This window comes from Pygocentrus nattereri, chromosome 26, assembly GCF_015220715.1.
Source record: "Pygocentrus nattereri isolate fPygNat1 chromosome 26, fPygNat1.pri, whole genome shotgun sequence".
NCBI lineage: Eukaryota > Metazoa > Chordata > Actinopteri > Characiformes > Serrasalmidae > Pygocentrus > Pygocentrus nattereri.
Genome location: NC_051236.1, coordinates 23,524,355 through 23,544,968, shown reverse-complemented (window position 1 = coordinate 23,544,968; position 20,614 = coordinate 23,524,355). Strand labels below are relative to the sequence as shown.

General features: G+C 42.7%; 1 protein-coding gene across 1 annotated transcript in view; it reads right to left on the bottom strand.

The window, feature by feature from the left end:
* The window catches only part of zc3h3 (zinc finger CCCH-type containing 3), an 88,459-nt gene that overhangs the window by 50,477 nt on the left and 17,368 nt on the right, over positions 1-20,614 (bottom strand). The window lies entirely within an intron of this gene.

The following is a 20,614-nucleotide window of genomic DNA, read 5'->3' as shown; positions in this document are numbered from 1 at the left end:
GCCCTGTAATCCAGAATATGCCACCCACAGGATCTGAACCTCTACCCTTCCGGTCCTGAGAGCTGTGAGGTACGACACAAAAAAAGATCCCCTGACAGATCAAGAGACTCTGCAGACATGCCAATTACAAGAGTCAACAAACACAAACATGTGGTAAAAGAAGGAGGTACACACATGTGCATGCATGTATGCAACAGTCTGGGAACGCCTGGGAAAATCAAGTTTCATTTATTTTCTAGATGGAAAAAATACACATCTAGTCCAGAGAACAAACTTTTACACATATACTGTTTATTCGCTGAATACAACTTTCTAAAACTACAGCTAGATTAGCTATTACGCTATCAAGCTAGAATAGTTGCTGTACAAAATCAATCGTTTCAAGTTGTTTTGCATTGTTCCTTACTGTGTGCAGGCCTTCAGTTCTGTCCGTTGACTGAGGGACTGTCTGAAAGCTGACAGGTTTTTAGAAGGGGTTTACTTCTGTACAATACGATCCTTGCAGCTAATAACAAGACTAAACTAAAAGTCTCTACTCAAAGACTCAACACTCGAGTTGCGGTGTCTCTGTGGAAAAGTAAATGAGGATTCTGATACAAAACTTTAATACATCATTTGTAAGATTATGCAATATTCCCAGATGAGCTCTAGCCCAGAGAGGTCAGCAGCGTTTTGGAATTGTGTTAATCTGTGGCTTCTGCTTTGCACAGTTGAGTCTTAACTTACCATTGTAGATGCAGCAACAAACTGTGTGATAAGGACTTTTTTAGTATTCCTAAGCCCACATGATTATATTCAACATAGAAGCATGTCAGTTTCACATGTGAGTTGCGAGGGATTGAAGGTCGTGGGCATTCAACATTTTTGGCCTTGCCCTTTATGCATAGAGATTTCTCCAGATTCTCTGAACCTGTTAGTAATCTAGATAATAAAATCTTTAAATTCCTTGCAATCGAGCATTAAACATTCTTAGTCACCTATTTGCACACAAACAACTGAGCCAAATAAATAAATGCTCCTTTTATACCCAATCATGAGATCATAACCTGTCAGCTATTCATCCATTTACCTGTGGAAAAGTTCCAAAACAGATGTTTGAGAATTCCGCAAATGTCTCACTGCCCTTGCCCCAGCTTTTCTGGAAGGCACCAATATTGAAATTAGCATATATTTGCAAAAATGAATAAAGTTAAAAAGTTAAAACGGTAAATTATCTTTGTGCTTTTTTGAAATAAAATACCCATAAAAGACAGTTTACAAATCACTACGTTCTGTTTTTTATCTGCATTTTACCTACTGTCCCTATTTTTTTGGAATTAGGTTTGTTAAACCACTGTTAGTTCCTACCAGCACCATCCAGTCCTCACTGTAAGCCACTAAGCTTTCTTTTTCTGGCCAGAATGCCCCTTTAAGTCAACAGGAACACCCTGAGTCGCATGTGTTTGTGTCTACTAACAGTTGAACACACTTTCACATGCCCTTACACATTCTTCATCTGTCAACCACCTGTCTGCCATAAAGGACACCTAGGAGTCCACAGGTCAGGAAAAAAGCTGGACTAGCTTCTAGCTGTGCAGGGTCATTAATCACACTCTGCGCATGTGCGTGTGTGTCCTTAGTTTTTAGTGTTGAGTTTTGGTCTTGGACTTAAACAGTAGTAGTCTGAGAGCCTAAAGATTACCCACTGGTCCCAAAAGCAACAGCATAAAGCTGCATTTGACTTAGCTCAGAAGTTGAAAGTTGTGGTTGGAATTACATCATTTTCTTCCTCTACACATTCCACAAAAAAAAATACACACCTCCATCAAAGCAAGTTTGTTAACAACAAGCTAGCCAGCTAACATTAGTGATAGACATTCAAGTGATAACATTGGCATAACAACATTTCTTTGCATTAAATCCAATTAAACTGGACAAATTTTGCTCTCTTTGTAAAACGAATCCAGCAGTTGTTCAGTATTCTTAAAGTACTAACATTCATGTTATGCTAAGAAAAGCACATAGACACACTATGCGACCTATATTATCACAAACATACATACTGTCATTGCTCCCACCTCTATATGGCTGTCTGGAAATGCAGTATTACACAGTGGAGAGGCTCCTATCTTCTGGTGTCATATAACACAAACCATCACATCAAACATGTAAGAGCACTGAAATATGCATTAAAAAAACAGATATTTGATTAAATAGGGCTACTTTGCGCAGATCAAAAAGATAATCACTGGGTTATTAATATTCCTGACGGATGTCGAGGCTGAAACCATTCTTAACAACAAAGCACTGCTGTACTTCATTACACAGGTCTGCACAATACTTTAAGACTATTTAAAGACACCAATATGTTTTCAGTATTTAAGTTAAGTTAATGTGATACTTTTTTGATCCCACAACCGGGGAAATTCCACCTCCGCATTTAACCCATCCGTGAAGTGAAACACCACATACACACTAGTGAACACACACACTAGGGGGCAGTGAGCACACTTGCCCGGAGCGGTGGGCAGCCCTATCCACGGCACCCGGGGAGCAGTTGGGGGTTAGGTGTCTTGCTCAAGGACACCTCAGTCATGGACTGTCAGCACTGGGGATCGAACCGGCAACCTTCCAGTTACAGGGCCAGTTCCCTAACCTCCAGCCCACAACTGCCCCAACACATACATTAGTTTCCCTGAGGTTCACAAAAAGGTTAGAACAGACAAACAGTACAAGGAGAACAGCAGAGGCAAAGGTTATAGAAGGAATGGAAAGAAAAAAAAAAAAGATTATTGGTCAAATTAATAAATGATTCAGACAAAGGCATAATGGGCTGAAGTCCAATCAGCTCTCTGTTACTATGCAGTTTATGCAGTTATATGGTGTGTTGTTCACAGGCCAGTGATAGCTGGTCTACATCTGTATTTCTGATACATGCAGTTTCTAAAATACTGATGATACCCATTATATACAAAGTGCAATGTGACGTAAATTACACAGTAATGGTAACATATCACCCATACTACCCACCACATGCAGGTGGCAGAACTGCAGTAGCAGAGCTGTACTCTCTAATATTTTACAGCTGGAGCCTAATCATCACCACACAGACCTTCTCTTTTCCATTACTGTTATGTGAGGTGGGAAGTGTAAACCAAGTTTGTGTTGAAAGTCAAACAAAGCAACAGACTTGCCCTTTACCTCCTCCATGCAAATATCAGGCCTGGAGTGCAGGAAACTGGAGGAGGCCTGTAGGCTAGAGCTTCATCTAACCCAGAGTTCAGAGGGAAGAGGTCATGTCTGGTAGGGGCCGTATGTTCTTGGACTGTGTGCTAATTTAGCTGGCAGCAAGTGTTAAGACCAGTCTATGCACTCAAGGCTTTGAAGCCAGGCAGGTGTTCTAAAGACACAGATTTGTCCCTCTCTACTTCCATTCCTTACCAACTTCTCCTCCTTCCCCATTCCGACTGGAGTTGGTGCCAGCAGCTGTTGTAAACTCTAATTGGTCCCTCTGGGCAGGGCTGGCACCAAGGAGAACAGGCATCTGTTCAGAGTGGGCACAGGAGCAGGAACCTCACCACTGGAACAGCTGCCCTCAATGTCACTGTGCTAACTGCAAGGGCAATAAGATCTGATGGGCTCATGACCTTCAACAACAACAAATAAACCTAATCTCATGCTTGCACAGGGTTCCCTAAATATTTTTGCATAACTGTCTTCTTCTAGAAGGCATCAATAAAATAAATTAACTTTTGATTGTCAAACATCAGTGCTGAGAACACAACTATAGCAATAATCTACAGGAAAGACATTTGTATTATGGCATCAAAGGATTTCCTTCAAAACCTGCAATGTGCAGTTTTAAGTTATTGACGTTCAGAAAATCCAACTGTTATTGATCTAGTGAATAAACTTAAGTTTCAAGTAGATAAGCAACAAAAGAAAACAGCCTAAGAGTTCTAGTCTGGTTTTATGAGATTTATGAGTTTGTTTGTTTTTTTTTTAAAGCAACAGCCAACCAATAACACTAGAGTTGGCCTAAACAGCATTTTGAGTACTGAGTGGTACTGTATGGTCAAAAGTAAGTGAATACCTGCACTGCATCCATATGAGCTTGTTGGACAACTTGCTCTAAAATCATAAGGATTAAAATGGAACTGCCCCCGTATTTGCGGTTGTGACAACCTTCACTCTTCTGGGAAGACTTTCTAAAAGATTCTGGAGTGTGTCTGTGGGAATTTGATCTCATTCAGTCAAAAGAGCATTTGTGAGGTCATGCACTGATGTTGGAAGAAGGCTGGCTCACAATCAATGTTCCAGTTCAACCCAAAGGTGTTCAGTGGGGTTGAGGTCAGGGCTCTGTGCAGGTCACTGTAGTTCCTCCACACCAAACTCATCAAAACATGTCTTTATGGAGCTCACTTTGTGCACAGGGGAACAGTCATGATGGAACAGGGAAGACCCTTCCCCAAACTGTTGCCGCAAAATTGGAAGTTAAATTGTACTCGTATGCTCTAGCATTAGCATCATCCTTCACTGGAATCAAGGTGCCTAGACCAACACCTGAAAAACAACCCCAAATCAATACCCCCCTTCACAAAACTTTACTGTTGGCACTACGCATTCCAGTTGGTAGCTTTATCCTTGCATCCACCAAACTCAGATTCATTCATCAAACTGCCCAACAATGAAGTGTGATTCATCACTCCACAAAAAACATTTCCATTGCTCCAGAGTCCAGTGGTGGCTTGTTCTACACCACTCCAGCCAATGTTTGGCATTGGGCATTTAGATCTTAGTCTTGGTGTGCAGCTGCTCAGCCACTGAAGGCTTCCGACACACAGGTCTTTTGCTGATGTTGCTTGCAGAGGCAGTTTGGAACTCTAGAGAGAGTGGCGCAACACTCTTCAGCACTGCACCCCCACTCTGTGAGTTTGCATGGTCTACCACTTTATGGCTAAGCTGTTGCTTCTAGACACTTCAATTTCACAATAAAAGCACTCAAAGTTACCAGGGCAGATCTAGCAGACAAATGTCACAAAACTGAATTGGCGAAGGAATTTCAAAGTAACTGAGCTCTTTAGTATCACTCATTTTACTGTTTGTCTAGGGAGACTGAATGGCTGTGTGGTTGATTTCATCTACCTGTTAGTAATAGTTGTGGTTGAAATCACCTGAACTCAATAATTAGAAGTGGTGTCCGCATACTTTTGGGCATATAGCGTATTTTCAAATAAGCACTCGTTCTTAAAATCAACCTTAAAAACAACATATATGTTTTAAATTTTAAGTTATTTATATTTAAATACGTATGTTTTTATTGCAGTTCAAAATATATTCAGTAAGTGACAATGTATAGTCAAGCTGAAGCCAACCAGTCTGCACACCACATGGTGCTTTAGAACACTGCTGGAGCCCTCAAGTACAAGTACAGATTTTATGAGTCACTTCTATAGCTTTTATGAATCAAGGTATAATGAATTAGAATTACCAGTTTTATACACAAGGTGTAATTGTTCTTTAATTAGAGCCACAGACCTCTGAAGGCAATGGGACAAATATTGTTCTATAAAATATCAAGTCTATAGTACTTGACCTAGCCAAGACCTGGGTTGAATATGTTGCTTACATCAAATGGGTGAGTGAAACCCCACAATTCTGTTTACACTGAACTCTCGTGAACTCCTGGCCACAGACATGTGGCATCACTTGAATTACTCACCAGTGTAGGAACAACTACAGCACAACATCTTTCCTGTGACACTTTGCAAACAGTGGAAACGCATTAAAAGTGAGACTTTCAATAATCCAATCTAAAAATTAGGTAAACTAAACAACTGCAGGTTCCTAATTGCATATGGTCCATGAAGTAATTAAAGAACTGCGTGGTGGTAATTGCAATAAAGAAGAGATCTGTAAGTTACAAAGGAAAAGACAGAAGCCAAATCCAATAATGAAGTAAGCATTTCTTAAGATTCTGATTAAGAGCTTAATCTAAGAAGTCTAAGCAGTACAAATTCTTTCTTTAATTCCTTATTGGAAAAAAAAATGTATATACACATAATAATAAACAGAGTGAAAGTGGTGCAGATCATACATTAGTGACCGAGGCTGTCACAGAGGTAACCTGAGAGGTGTCACCTCAGGTTGGTCATTAATATCCACAAACTCGTTAAGTGGAGAATGCCATGAAAGAGGATATGGGACAGGACAAGCGCCCTTGTGGGGAGAGAATATCCAGCCCCAAAATAGTCGAAGGTGCGTTTACTAACCCCTTCCATAAAGTAGTCATATGTCCTACTGCAGAAAGCAACCGATACAACATTGCTGTCCTTATAAAATCTTGTATCTTCAAAAGTTTGAAAGGTTTGCATTTCAAAGTTTCAAATGGATCTGTTCATCATTAAGTTATCAAACAAGCATCATTTTTCAAAAAATTAGAAAAATAAAAACTAAACGTATTTTATCGATATAAAGCACCTTCTAAATCAGGGGTGCCCAATCCTGCTCCTGGAGATTTACCACCCTGCAGATTTAGCTCCAACTTCCCATTAACACACCTGATCCAGGTAATGATGTCTTTCAAGGGCCTCTGAATTTAGAGTCAAGTGTGTTGGATCTGAAAGGGTGGTAGACCTCTAGGACCATGATTGGGCACCCCAATCTAAACTTCATCATCATAACAAAAAAATCTATAAAACACAAAGGTTAACTTGCAATTTATTTCTTCAAACAAGAAGTTTCCATTCAAACAATTCAATATAATGACTGGAATCTTCAACACTAACTTCTGTACTGTGGAATATCTCTCATAAAACATGAACTTGACTCTCATATTGTTCCACATAAAAATGTGAAACTTATAACAATATCTAGAGAGCATGGTAATGCTTACTTTTGGGTAGTTCTGCTACCTGACCTGAGGCACCAACAGTGCCTGATTAAAAATACTGGGTTTCATGCCAGTTCAGATCGATTTTCATGTTTTTCATGCTTTCATGTAGTACAGTTGTTTTTATTAGAAAGTAATAATGTAAAGTCTGCATAGTCTTGCACATTATTTCTGTCTCTGCCTCTCTGGCAATGTGCAATCTAAAGGTGCATTCACAATAGCTTTGGAGTGAGATTTGGGTTAATGTGCCACTGAATGAAACCAGATATGAAGTTCCACAGTAAATCAGTCAAACACACCATGGACAGTGAGGGCTCGTCCGAAGACAAAACTCAAGGTTGATTCACAGTTATTAACAGGTATTAATCAGTTCCCGAAGCTAATAACCATGAATGAGAACGACGACCTAGTCCAGTGACAGTAAGTGATGTCCATAGTGATATGTATGAAGTGTAATTCATAAACAATTAAGAAAGAAATAATTTACTCACAGCTAAAGATGTAAAATCTCAGAGCATTAAAATGCTGCTAAACCTGGTCTATACGAAGCTCTTCCTTAAAAAGTACCAGTAGCTTATGGGACATAACAGCAGCACTGTTGACTGTTGCATGCAGACATACAAAGCCAACTAACTATTGGCCACACTACCTAACACTATTTACCCCTTCACGAGCCACCACAAGTTAACACACAACACAAATCAATATCACAGACAACATCCTCCAAGAGCACTCACACACGGATTCCTTACATAAAAGAACAACTATGAAAGGAGATGAAAACAAGCAAGGCTCTAACAATGAAAATGTGGAAGAATTTCAGTGTTCCTCAGGTCCAGGCCTGTTTCAGTATACCTGATTTGACTCAAAAGGACAGATAATTAGCCATTTAATAGTTGCCCTTCGCGTCTTGTAATAACTCAACGCTCCCTGTGAAATCAAAGTGAAACAGCAGGCTAAACTGCTGTACGTCGGCAGGCAGTCATATGTAAACGTGTCCATGGTTGTGACTTCAAAACTGTTTTGCAGCTTAATATCTACATATGGACAATAAGGACCACAGAGTGATCAGTACATTTTGAAACTTGAAAACAAATGAGTTTTCTAGGACGTTCCCTTTAACACATTTATTTCCCTTGGCTTCCGTAATCTCCAATTTTAATATTAAAGTAAAAAGTTAATGCTTAAATATTAAAGCTCAGGACTAAAAATAACGGCTTCCTGACGCATCGTCATGTCTCAGCTGTGTACTGGGGTGGATATTTAAGTGTAGTCTCTGTTCTCAACAGCTCCACAAGCTTTTCTCCTCACTAGAACACTGAAGTCACTGTGACAGCAGACAAACTAGCTATTTCCTACAGACCAGCTCACCAGGGACAGCAGAAAATGAACTGGCCCTGATCAATACTGTCCTCTCTCTCTCTCTCTTGCTCTCCTGCACCTATTGCTTTTGTGTGGGCCATGGTGGGGGTGGGGAAAGACGCATCACAAGTATGTCAAAATGTCCTGAAAATGTTTAAAAACATCAAATACAATTGAAATTGATATTAAGATATTAATATTATGAATGGTGGCATTTGCATAGACAGCTGAATAAATTTAAGGTGATTCCTCGCTTTGCGTCAACTTCCTTTCTTCAAGCTCTGCAGACTGGGTACTGCTCTTTTGATTGAATAAGTCACATTTTCTGTTTCATCTACTCAGACAGGCAAAACCATGGTTTGAGAAGTTCTCTAGCAATGCATAAGGTTGGCGGTGTCCTGGGACATACTCACCAGCCACTTTATTAGGTACACCTTGCTAGTAAAAGGTTGGACCCCCTTTTGCCTTCAGAACTGCCTTAATTCTTCGTAGCTTACTTTCAACAAGGTGTTGGAAACGTTCCTCAGAGATTTTGGTTGGTTATTTGAGTTATTGTTGCCTTTCTATCATCTGGAACCAGTCTGCCCATTCCCCACTGACCTCTCACATCAACAAGGCATTTTCGTCCACACAACTGGTGCTCACTGGATATTTTCTCTTTTTCGGACCGTTCTCTGTAAACCCTAGAGATGGTTGTGTGTGAAAATCCCAGTAGATCAGCAGTTTCTGAAATACTCAGACCAGCCTGTCTGGCACCAACAACCACGCCACGTTCAAAGCCACTTAAATCCCCTTTCTTCCCCGTTCTGATGCTCAGCCTGCACTTCAGCAAGTTGTCTTGACCACCTCTACATGTCTAAATGCATTGAGTTGCGGCCGTGGGATTGGCTGATTAGCTATTTGTGTTAACAAGCAATTGAATAGTGAGTGGTGAGTGTACTTGAGTGAGTAGTGCAGAGAGACTGTTAGGCTATTTGCTTACACTGTCATCTTTAGTAGTAAGGTGATAATGACCATTTCTTAGCCTAATAATTCTGATTAAATTACTGGTAGTACTATACTCACTACAGGTTTGTTTTGAGGAGCTCTCTGGAAGTTTTTTCTTTCATTTGACAGAGGAAGGAATTTTCTAAGAAGATTGTCACTGTCTGAGACGCATGGGAATTATAATTATGGCAGTGAATTGTAAACAGTTATAATAATTCCATCCATCCATCCATCCATCCATTATCTTCCGCTTGTCCGGGGTTCGGGTCGCGGGGGCAGCATCCTAAGCAATGAAGCCCAGACCTCCCTTTCGCCAGCCACTTCCACCAGCTCTCCAAGGGGGATTCCGAGGCACTCCCAGGCCAGCTGGGCGATACAGCTGGGTCTTCCCCGGGTCTCCTCCCAGGTGGACTCGCCTGTGACACCTCCCGAGGGAGGCGTCCATGAGGCATCCTAGCCAGATGCCCGAACCACCTCAGCTGGCTCCTCTCGACGTGAAGAAGCAGCGGCTCTACTCCGAGTCCCTCCCGGATGACTGAACTTCTCACCCTATCTCTAAGGGAGAGTCCAGACACCCTGCGGAGGAAACTCATTTCGGCCGCTTGTATTCGCGCTCTTATTCTTTCGGTCATTACCCAAAGCTCATGACCATAGGTGAGGGTGGGAACGTAGATCGACCGGTAAATCGAGAGCCTTGCCTTATGGCTCAGCTCTTTCTTTACCACAACAGACCGGTAAAGAGCCCGCATCACTGCTGACGCAGCACCAATCCGCCTGTCAATCTCCCGCTCCCTTGTACCATCACTCATGAACAAGACCCCGAGATACTTGAACTCCTCCACTTGAGGCAAGAGCCTATCCCCGACCCAGAGAGGGCTCTCCACCCTTTTCCGCCTGAGAACCATGGTCTCGGATTTAGAGGTACTGATTCTCATCCCAGCCGCTTCACACTCGGCTGCAAACCGATCCAGCAAAAGCTGAAGTTCGCGGCCTGATGTCCCCAATAGGACCACATCATCTGCAAACAGCAGTGATGTGACCCTGAGGTCACCAAACCGGACACCCTACATCCCTTGACTGCGCCTAGAAATTCTATCCATAAAAATTATGAATAGAATCGGTGACAAAGGGCAGCCCTGACGGAGTCCAACTCTCACTGGGAACGAGTCTGACTTACTGCCGGCTATGCGAACCAAACTCCAGCTTTGTTTGTACAGGGCCTGAATGGCTCGTAGCAAAGAGCCATGTACCCCGTACTCCCGAAGCACCTCCCACAGAATACCCCGGGGAACACAGTCGAATGCCTTCTCCAGATCCACAAAGCACATGTGGACTGGTTGGGCAAAATCCCATGAACCCTCCAGAATCCTGGAGAGGGTGAAGAGTTGGTCCAGTGTTCCACGACCAGGGCGGAACCCGCACTGTTCCTCCTGGATCCGAGGTTCGACTATAAGCCGGACTCTCTTCTCCAGTACCCCTGCATAGACCTTGCCAGGGAGGCTGAGGAGTGTGATTCCCCTGTAGTTGGAACACACCCTCCAGTCCCCTTTTTTAAAAAGAGGCACCACCGCCCCAGTCTGCCAATCCAGTGGCACCGCCCCCGATGTCCACGCAATGTTGAAAAGGCGTGTCAGCCAAGACAGCCCCACAACATCCAGAGCCTTGAGGAACTCAGGGCGGATCTCATCCACCCCTGGAGCCTTGCCACCAAGGAGCTTCTTAACTACCTTAGCGACTTCGGCCTCAGTAATGGACAAGCCTATTCCCATGTCCCCAGACTCAGCCTCCTCACTGGAGAACGTGTCGGTGGGATTGAGTAGGTCCTCAAAGTATTCCTTCCACCGCCCAATGACATCTTCAGTTGAAGTCAGCAGCACACCATCTCCACTATATACAGTGCTAGTGGCACACTGCTTTCCCCTTCTGAGTCGCCTGACGGTTTGCCAGAATCTTTTCGGAGCCGACTTAAAGTCAGTTTCCAAGGCCTCACCAAACTCCTCCCATACACGGGTTTTTGCCTTGGCAACAACTGAAGCCGCAGATCGCTTGGCCTGTCGATACCTGCCAGCTGCCTCTGGTGTCCCACAGGCCAACCATGCCCGGTAGGACTCCTTCTTCAGCTTGACGGCATCTCTCACCTGGGGTGTCCACCACCGGGTTCGAGGATTACCGCCCCGACAGGCACCAACTACCTTACGGCCACAGCTACAGTCAGCCGCTTCAGCAATGGAGGAACGGAACATGGCCCATTCTGAGTCAATGTCCCCCACCTCCCCCGATATCTGGTCAAAGTTCTGACGGAGGTGTGAGTTGAAGATCAATCTGACAGGTTCTTCTGCTAGACGTTCCCAGCAAACCCTCACTATGCGTTTGGGCTTGCCTGGTCTGACCGGCATCTTCCCCCACCACCTGATCCAACTCGCCACCAGGTGGTGATCAGTTGACAGCTCAGCTCCTCTCTTTACCCGAGTGTCCAAAACACATGGCCGCAAGTCCGATGACACGACTACAAAGTCAATCATTGAACTGCGGCCTAGGGTGTCCTGGTGCCATGTGCACTTATGGACATCCTTTTGTTCAAACATGGTGTTCGTGATGGACAAACTGTGGTTTGCGCAGAAGTCCAAAAACTGAACACCACTCGGGTTCAGATCAGAGAGGCCATTCCTCCCAATCACACCCCTCCAGGTCTCACTGTCATTGCCCACGTGAGCGTTGAAGTCCCCCAGTAGGACAATAGAGTCTCCAGGAGGAGCACTTTCAAGCACCCTTCCCAAGGACTCTAAGAAGGCTGGGTACTCTGAACTGCTGTTCGGTGCATAAGCACAGACAACAGTCAGGACCCGTTCCCCAACCCGAAGGCGTAGGGAAGCTACCCTCTCGTCCACCGGAGAAAACCCCAACATACAGGCACCGAGTCGAGGGGCTATGAGAAAGCCCACACCTGCCCTCTCACCATGGGCAACTCCAGAAAAGAATAAAGTTCAGCCCCTCTCAAGGAGATTGGACCCAGAGCCCAAGCTGTGTGTTGAGGTGAGCCCGACTATATCTAGCCGGTATCTCTCAACCTCGCGCACCAACTCAGGCTCCTTCCCCGCCAGTGAGGTAACGTTCCAAGTTCCAAAAGCCAGTTTCAGCAACCGAGGATCAGAACGCCAAGGCCCACGCCTTCGGACACTGCCCGATCCACAACGCACCAAACCCCTACTACTGCCCCTCCCATTGGTGGTGGGTCGATGGGAGGGGGGACTCATGTAACTCCTTCGGGCTGGGCCCGGCCGGGCACCATGAGTAAATGCCCGGCCACCAGACGCTCGCTGGCGAGCCCCTCCCCCAGGCCTGGCTCCAGGGTGGGGCCCCGGTAACCCTGTTCCGGGCAGGGTACACAAGTCCTGTTTTTGTGTCTTCATAGGGGTTATTATGGATCACACTTTGTCTGACCTGTCACCTAGGACCAGTTTGCCATGGGAGACCCTACCAGGAGCTTTTGCTCCAGACAACATAGCTCCTAAGATCATTCAAGCACGCAAACCCCTCCACCACGATAAGGTGGTGATCCAAGGAGAGGTTATAATAATTCATAAAATTTAAATAGTATTATCATCATTGGGATTTACACATAGTTGTGTTATTAAAATTGTCCTATCCCTATTTTATTTCTGCCGTTTCTGTTTGTCTCACTTATTTACAGACAAAATGTTCGAGACAAATTAAGACAGACCAGAAAGTCAGAAGAAATAATGTGTGAAACCGTTTCCCATCATTTTATTAAGGTTTCAAGCTCAAGCCCAACAAGGAAAGAAACGGAATCGACAGGGCGTTCCAAAATGTCAAAGCAGTTCCTCACCTAAAGCTGTATGTATGCATTTGACAACAGGTCAGTAAAGGCTTTCCCACATTACTGACACTCATTTTTCAAGATGGTGTGAGTGTGCTTCTTGGCACTCCAGTATCAGAGTGGCAGAAAGAAGAGTGCAACTGGCAGGTGACAACCCTGGCATATAAGGTAGGTTTCTCCATACTAACCCCCACAGGGACAGGAAAGGGTGCAGAAGAAGGAGGGAGAGAGGGACTACTGCTGACATTTAAATATACCCTCTGACATTCCAGCACCGTTACACTGGCCTGTGATTACAGTTCAACACGCAAAGTAGCTTCTTACTCCATCATAGAGAGTTGAAAACAGCCCTGGGTATGAAACTGATACGAAGGCAGAGATGCTGCTCTCCACCCCAAACTACAAGAGAGCGTCCTCATTTCCTGAGACATCTTTTGGCCAAGCACGTAAGCAGGAGAAAGGGCTCCAACAACCAGCACTGTACCCCACTAATGTACACTTGTGATTAAATAAATAATAACCGTAGGCAGATTTAAAAATACAAAACTTTATACAACTAGTAATTCCAATGCAGTGGTCAACAATCCTCCTGGTGATGTGTCACCTTGCAAAATGAAACTACTTCCTTAATCCACTATACGTGATCCATCTAATCAGCTAGAGCTTGAAAAGTCCAAATCTGACAGTTCGTGACTAAAGTCAGATTCATTTCTCACATGTGAGTTCCTCAGAGGCCAACTTATAATGAACTCTGGCCTGCACTTACTCCAGTTTCCCTTCATATTTATTCCACCTTAAACATTTTTAATCTGACACACTGGAGTCACATGTGGTCCATGAGGACAGATGCAAATGATTTTATCAGACTGCTGTCGAATTCAGACAGAATTCTGTCAATCTACAGGCAAGATCAGAGAGAATATAGGCTCCTGTCAGATACAGACATACATTTTTAGAGCTGCTTCAAGTTCAGAGAGAATTCTGTCAGAAAACCAGTGAGTTCAGACAGAATTTGTGGGGCTGCAGTCAAGTTCAAAAAGATATTTTGGGGGCTCCAGTAGAATTCAGACAGAAATTTGTGAAGCTACAGAAGAGTTCAGACAAAATTCTGTCAGATAACAGGCAAGTTCAGACAGAACTTTGTGTGGCTGAAGTAGAGGTCAGAGAGAATTCGGTCAGTCTACACTCCAGATCAGACCATTTTCTCTTGTGGGCCTGAAGTCAAGTTCAGACAGAATGTTCTCAAGCTGCAACTGAGTAACCATTGTAATCAGACAGAATTTTGTTAGGACTATATAGAGACAGACTCCAGAGGCTACAGGGACCGCTGAACTGTGCTCTCTCTCAGACGGCACTGCATCAAGAACTGCCATTCATCTATAAACAATAAACTCAGGATTACTTTGGCAAACCTGTGTCATTACACTATAATATGTAGTTACATCCACAAACGGCAGTTATAACTTTACTGTGCCCAAAAGAACTAGTTTCCCAAAGGACTTTTGACGTTCTCCGGGCTCAGAGGCATCTGGGATGGACCATCACATAGTGGAAACGTGTACTGTGGCCATACGAATCAGTGTTTCAGGTCATCTAGAAAGAAACAGACACTGTGTGCAGACCAAAGATAAAAAGGACCATCCAGACTGTTAAAAGCAACATTGCCAAAAACTAGGGACTATTATGGTATGGTAACTTGCCCACCCTACACTGATGTTCTCATAGACTCCTAGTTGTTCCTAATACCAATACTACTGCTATTAATATTAGTAGTATAATCACTTGTAGGTAGTTTGACCAGAGGAGGATGGGTCCACCCTGGTGACCCTGGTTCCTCCCAAGGTTTCTTCTTCAGTTCTGAGGGAGTTTTTCCTTGCCACTGTTGCCCCTGGCTTGCCCACTGGGGGGGGGGGGCATAGTACATTTTAGACTAGATTTTGGAGCAACATATGCGGTCTTCGAAAGAACATTTTCTTCAGGAGTGGCCACACATTTCAACAAGACAACGTAAAACCACATTTTGCATAAATTACAAAAGGCATTGCTGCAGAAGAAGAGGGTGAATGTGCGGGACTGTACTGTCTGCAGTCCTGACCTGTCCCCATTAGACAATGTATGGGGCATTTTAAATTGCAAAATGAGACCCCAAAAGACCCCATTCTGTTGCACACCTTAAAACTTGTTTGAAGGAAGAATATTTTAAATCCCTAAACATCTTTTAACCATTGTTAAAAAGAAATAGCAACATTATAAAGTGGTAAATGCTTTACCGTCCCAACTGTTTTAAAACATGTAAGGATCAAGATCGAAATAGCTGTTTATTTTGAAAAGAAACAAAAATAAAATTCATGAGGTAAACAAACATGTGCTGCTGTATTAATTTCAATGTAATACAAGTCAAAAATAATTTACAAGTGCCTGTTTTATTTATGAGAACTTCAAAGAATCTCTATAGATTATTCTAGATCATCCACTAAAATACAGATTATTTCTAGCTGTATGTTTTTTATTCTAATGGCAATTTGAATGGATTTATTTCTTTTCAAGACATGCAGATATTTACGCTTGTTAAAAGAAATGTTGCTTATTCAATTAATAATTAAAACAAGGACAATTATCTGCTAATTTACTGACAATTTCAGTAAATAAAACGACAAACAACTAAAACATGTCTACAAAGAAGTTAAATAATCTTATTTTATTATTACAACAACCTCATAGCAAGAAATATCAGATATCCACTACACTTATGCTTTCACATGCCAAAATATAAGTAGGCAAAATTTCATCAAGCTGCAGTTGAGTTCAAACTGAATTTTGTCAGTCTAAGTTGATCTAGGTTAAAAATGAACTCTACAGGTAAGACAAATGTGACGGCTGTTCAAGTGCATTCCTAATGAAGCCAATGTTGAGTGCAAGAGGATAATGGAGATGAACATTTAAACAGCAGAGTCTGTACTTCAGATGTAAGAACACTGAAAAGTTCCCCCACTGACTGACCCCATGTATAGGGCTCCCTCTGCAGGGACTGAGCAGCAACAGACGAAGAGCAGAGAACTAAGAAAATACAGGCTGACACCTGTAAGAGAAATCAAATGAAATCTTCAGCTTCACTTCAGGATGGAACACAACCCAAAGCAAGCACTTTGATGGGCTGTTGTTTTGACTGGATTCCCTGACCTAGTCTCTGTGTCAACATGAGAGAGAGAGAATGAGATAGAAAGAGAAAGAGAAAGAGAGAGAATGTAGGTCTAGGTGTACAGATATAGGTACAGAAATAGAACTGGGACCCATGCCTAGCAGTGTGACCCAGAGCTGGTAATGCAAACAGTATGTATCAACTCATGCTAGTGCAGTAGTAACTGCTCCAAGGTAGAGGTAATCTACATGAGTCAACTCAAGCGTGCACACACACACACACACCACCATCTGACAAACACTGAAGTTGATTTGCCCCTCCCTCTGGTTGGGACTCAATTACTCTTTGCCTGTTCAAAGGAAATCTCACTAATTAAATACGTTAAGCATTAATTATTCAGGCTGAGCGGAGCCTATAAAACCATACTCACCCAGCACAGCTAATCAATATGCCAAGAGTGGAATTAACAGTTATCTTAAAGTCCTCTGCAAACAGAGCAGGCTGGAAGACCAATATAAACAGTATTCCGTAATTAAACACAAGCTAAAACACCAAATGCCAAATGCGCCAAATACAAACACACAAAAGCACACAGGAAGGAATCTGTTTTAGGGGAAGAGAAGTACTAGACAAGAAAATTGACAAAATAAGTAATATACTGTTATGTCGTATAGTATTATTTAAAACTAAAAAAGTGCATTTCCTGAAGAAAATGAAAATTGACTGCACAACGTAAGCAGTTCCTTTGTATTGCTAGGGTGTTGTTAGATGTAATTATGCTAGCTGTAGTATTTTAGGCAGTCATTGGGTTGTCGTAAGGTTTTTGGCAGCATGTCACTAGATATTTGCTGTAGTGTTTCAGATGATTGCTAGGTTGTGGCTAGGCATTTGCTACGTTGTCCCAGGTGATTGCTAAGGTATTGTGAGTTAATAGTTACTATGGTACTGTAAGGTGAACCCTTATTAAAAGAGACAGCTTTTGCACAAATTGTGGTGCTTTATTCTCCAACTGTTGTGTGCCACAAGTACTCTGTACATAAGCAGAGTTCCTCTCAGATAGTTTGCTCTATGACTCGGCTCATGTCTCGTCTCTCTCAGCTCACGCACACACAGTGCCTGGGTGGTATTCCACAATAAGAGTCCACCATAAAAAACCACACCGAGTAAATAACTGCCAGGGAACACAGAACCCAAAATTAACATGACATTTCTCAAACTTGCTACAGTATTTTAGTAGTTGGTAGAATGTTGCTACGTGGTTCGTACATTATTGCAGATGGTTGCTAAGGTGTTGATATGTGGCTTCTGTGATATTAAAGGTGGGTGCTAAGGTAATATGCTGTTGCTCTTGTATCTCAGGTGATTGATGAGGTTTGCTAGTGGATTGCTATGTTATTGGAGATGACTGAAAGGGTATTTCTAAGTGGATATTATGGTATCTCTCATGGGGGTTTTCCTAGTGATTGATATGGTGTTCCAGGTAGTTGCTAAGATGTTGCTGGTGTACTTGTATTACAGTACTTGTATCTTTTTTGTATATTTTTTTGACCATTCTGCCTTATATTCCTACATGAAAAAATCAGCATTTAAACAGTTGTTAAATTGAAACTGTACATCCAGTCAAAAAGCTATAAACAAGAACACTTCTCACAATCAGTCCGACAATTCTAGAGTTGGTTCAAGTTGGTTCAGTGTTGATATCTTGACTGCCATATAAGCAGAAAAAAAAACAATAAAGAACAATATCAATTAAATATCAAAGGTTTGGCACATTACTGAATCAGTAAAGATATTTGTTCAGTCCAGACAGTGAAAAAGTGGAGGACTTCCACTGGAGACTTTCACTGCCATGACGGAGCAGTCATGGTGTTCAGCTATCATCTATCCATCAGTCTAACTGCCTTGTGTGTTAAACAATCTGGGACACATTTCCCAGAGCCACACACACATACCGTTCTTGTGGTTTTAAATTTGGACAGGCACCTGTGGTGATGGATGGGATAGTTGGCCAAGCAGTCTGTGTATTTGTGTGTGTGTGTGTATGTGTGTGTGTGTGTGTCAAAGTGTGTGTTTTATGGGACTTACACGGACATCGGGGCACTCAGCTGGGGGGTTGGCATGCCGATCATGGCTAGAGGCTCAGAGGTGGATAGTGTGTAGCCCTCAAGGGGCCCAAGCAAACTTAACTGCTCCCAAGGGGAAGGCAACACAACAGCGAGGGAGGAGGCAAATCATGAACAGCATTGGACAGGAGGGAAAAAGTGCAAAAGCACAAGAGTAGATGGAGAGACAGATGGGGAGAATATATAAAGGGGGAATGGCTGGAGATATATATTTAAAGAAATGGGGCTGGATGGAGATATAACGTGAAGGAAATCAAGCAATGCTGGCTCACTCCCCAGTCCCAGAATAGAGCACCAGCTCAAGTGTCTGGGCCAGTTTAAGTGAAATGGAAAGCTGCGAGTGATGGGGGGTCGGGTTTCCCCTGTCCACCCCCACGTTGTGGGCCAAGGGCCAGGTGGAACGGCCGGTGGGCTGCAAGATGAATGTATGGGGGGTGGGAGGTGGGTAGAGGGGGTGGAAGCTGGGCACTTTGGCCCCGGGATGGCCTCTCTGGCCTGCGGACAGCAACACCCAGCCAGTTAATTAGGAGAATTTCATCACTCACAGAAAAGACGGAGGGAGGAAGGGGGAAACAGAGACAAATATATCTATGACCCCACTCTCTGGTCACTGTAGCTGGTCCAGGTCCATATGGGTAGGACTAAGGTTAAGCTATAGCACCAACAGCTTGCTTTACATGTCCAGTTGATTTATTTCAAATTACTACCAAAAGAAACTGACAAAGGACCAAATCCAAGGTGCATCAAATTACTCCATCATTTTTATGTATGGCTATGAATATTCTGCTGATTTCAAAACAAACCTAAACATGTGTCTTTGGTCAGTCATGATTACCAGAAATAGGCTACCTGCTGTTGAACATGTCAGCAGGGATTTAAAGAAACTCTAGGACACACTGGGTGAAGAGGCTGCATTGTTTACAATGCACAAGTTGACCCCCTGACCACTGAAACACTAGCATGAGGGGCATAAATAACTGAAGAAGTTTCATAACAGAGCGGACTGACCCTAACCACTGTGACTGTATTTGGCACTAGTACTTCTCATTTTGCTTTTCCCCTTTCACCCATCACTAAGGCTTCAAGTTCAAGTCCAGCAAGAAATAACCCCAGTGAAGTATAATGAGTTAGAGAAGCAAAGCAGTGTTTTGTTAGGATGGGTCTGAGTCACTTTTAATAGACTCATTCAATGCCAAATTTTTTGTTTTGCAAAATGCCAAAGTTTTGCAGAGGGTCTAAAGTATTTTTGTGTAACTGCAAAGAAATGAAAATAAATATCACTAACTGCCAAAAATCTAATATATTTATCTGAGAAGTTTTCTCTGCTAGTAGATCTTCAGTAAAATTCAGAAACATTAACGTAATCTCACAGTATATATCCATTATTGTGTCTTATTCTCTCAAGCCCCACTTGACTCTGTACCAGACCTGCCACCACTTCAAGACTTTGGCAACATCCCCTCTAATGTAGTTTGACAAAGCCTCTTCAGTCACAAACAAGACAAATATCATGCCTGGGAACTGGGCAACTTAATTTGTCTCAGAGGTCACAATTAGCAATGATGGTCATAATTGATGAGTTACTAGAGACCTGAGAAAACAAAAATAGGATACACCACAGACCACCAGTGACATTAACGTGTTGAAACTACTGAGTGATATAGCCACTGATAATGTCAAGCACCTGCAGGAGCCACCAAAGCCAAAATTATAAGTGAATATTAGATTACTCAAACTGTCTTATTTTGCCATTTTCACTCCACCCTTCTCTACCAGTCAAGTTTGCTGAGTTTACATCTTTCCCTCAAGGGATGCCTAAAGCAATGAACATAATAAACAGTCTTATGGTCAGACTATCAATAACTATTCACAGGGATAAGAGTCATCATATGTCATGGTACTCGTATCACTAATCAGGTCATAATAAATTGTCTCAAATTAACATAAAAGTTTAAAAGAGAATAAGTGCTCAACTAAGTGGAAGTGAGAGATAAAAAGATCATATGAAATAGAAATCTCCATTTGGATGCCAGTGACTGAAAAGAACTAGGAACGGTTTTACATCTGTAACTGAGGGAGCTTTTGACAATGTGTCTTTAAATGCACACTTACTCATGTTTTTACCTACAGATCTACATGCAATTGAACTATATCTGTGACTGAAGCTCCTGCCATCTGCACCCCAGTAATGAATTCTCTTTTAAAGACACTTCACCTCTTGCTACCTTTGGCCAAAATTGAGGTCAACATTATTATACATGCCACAAAGCATGGCAGGATTAATTTCTTAATCG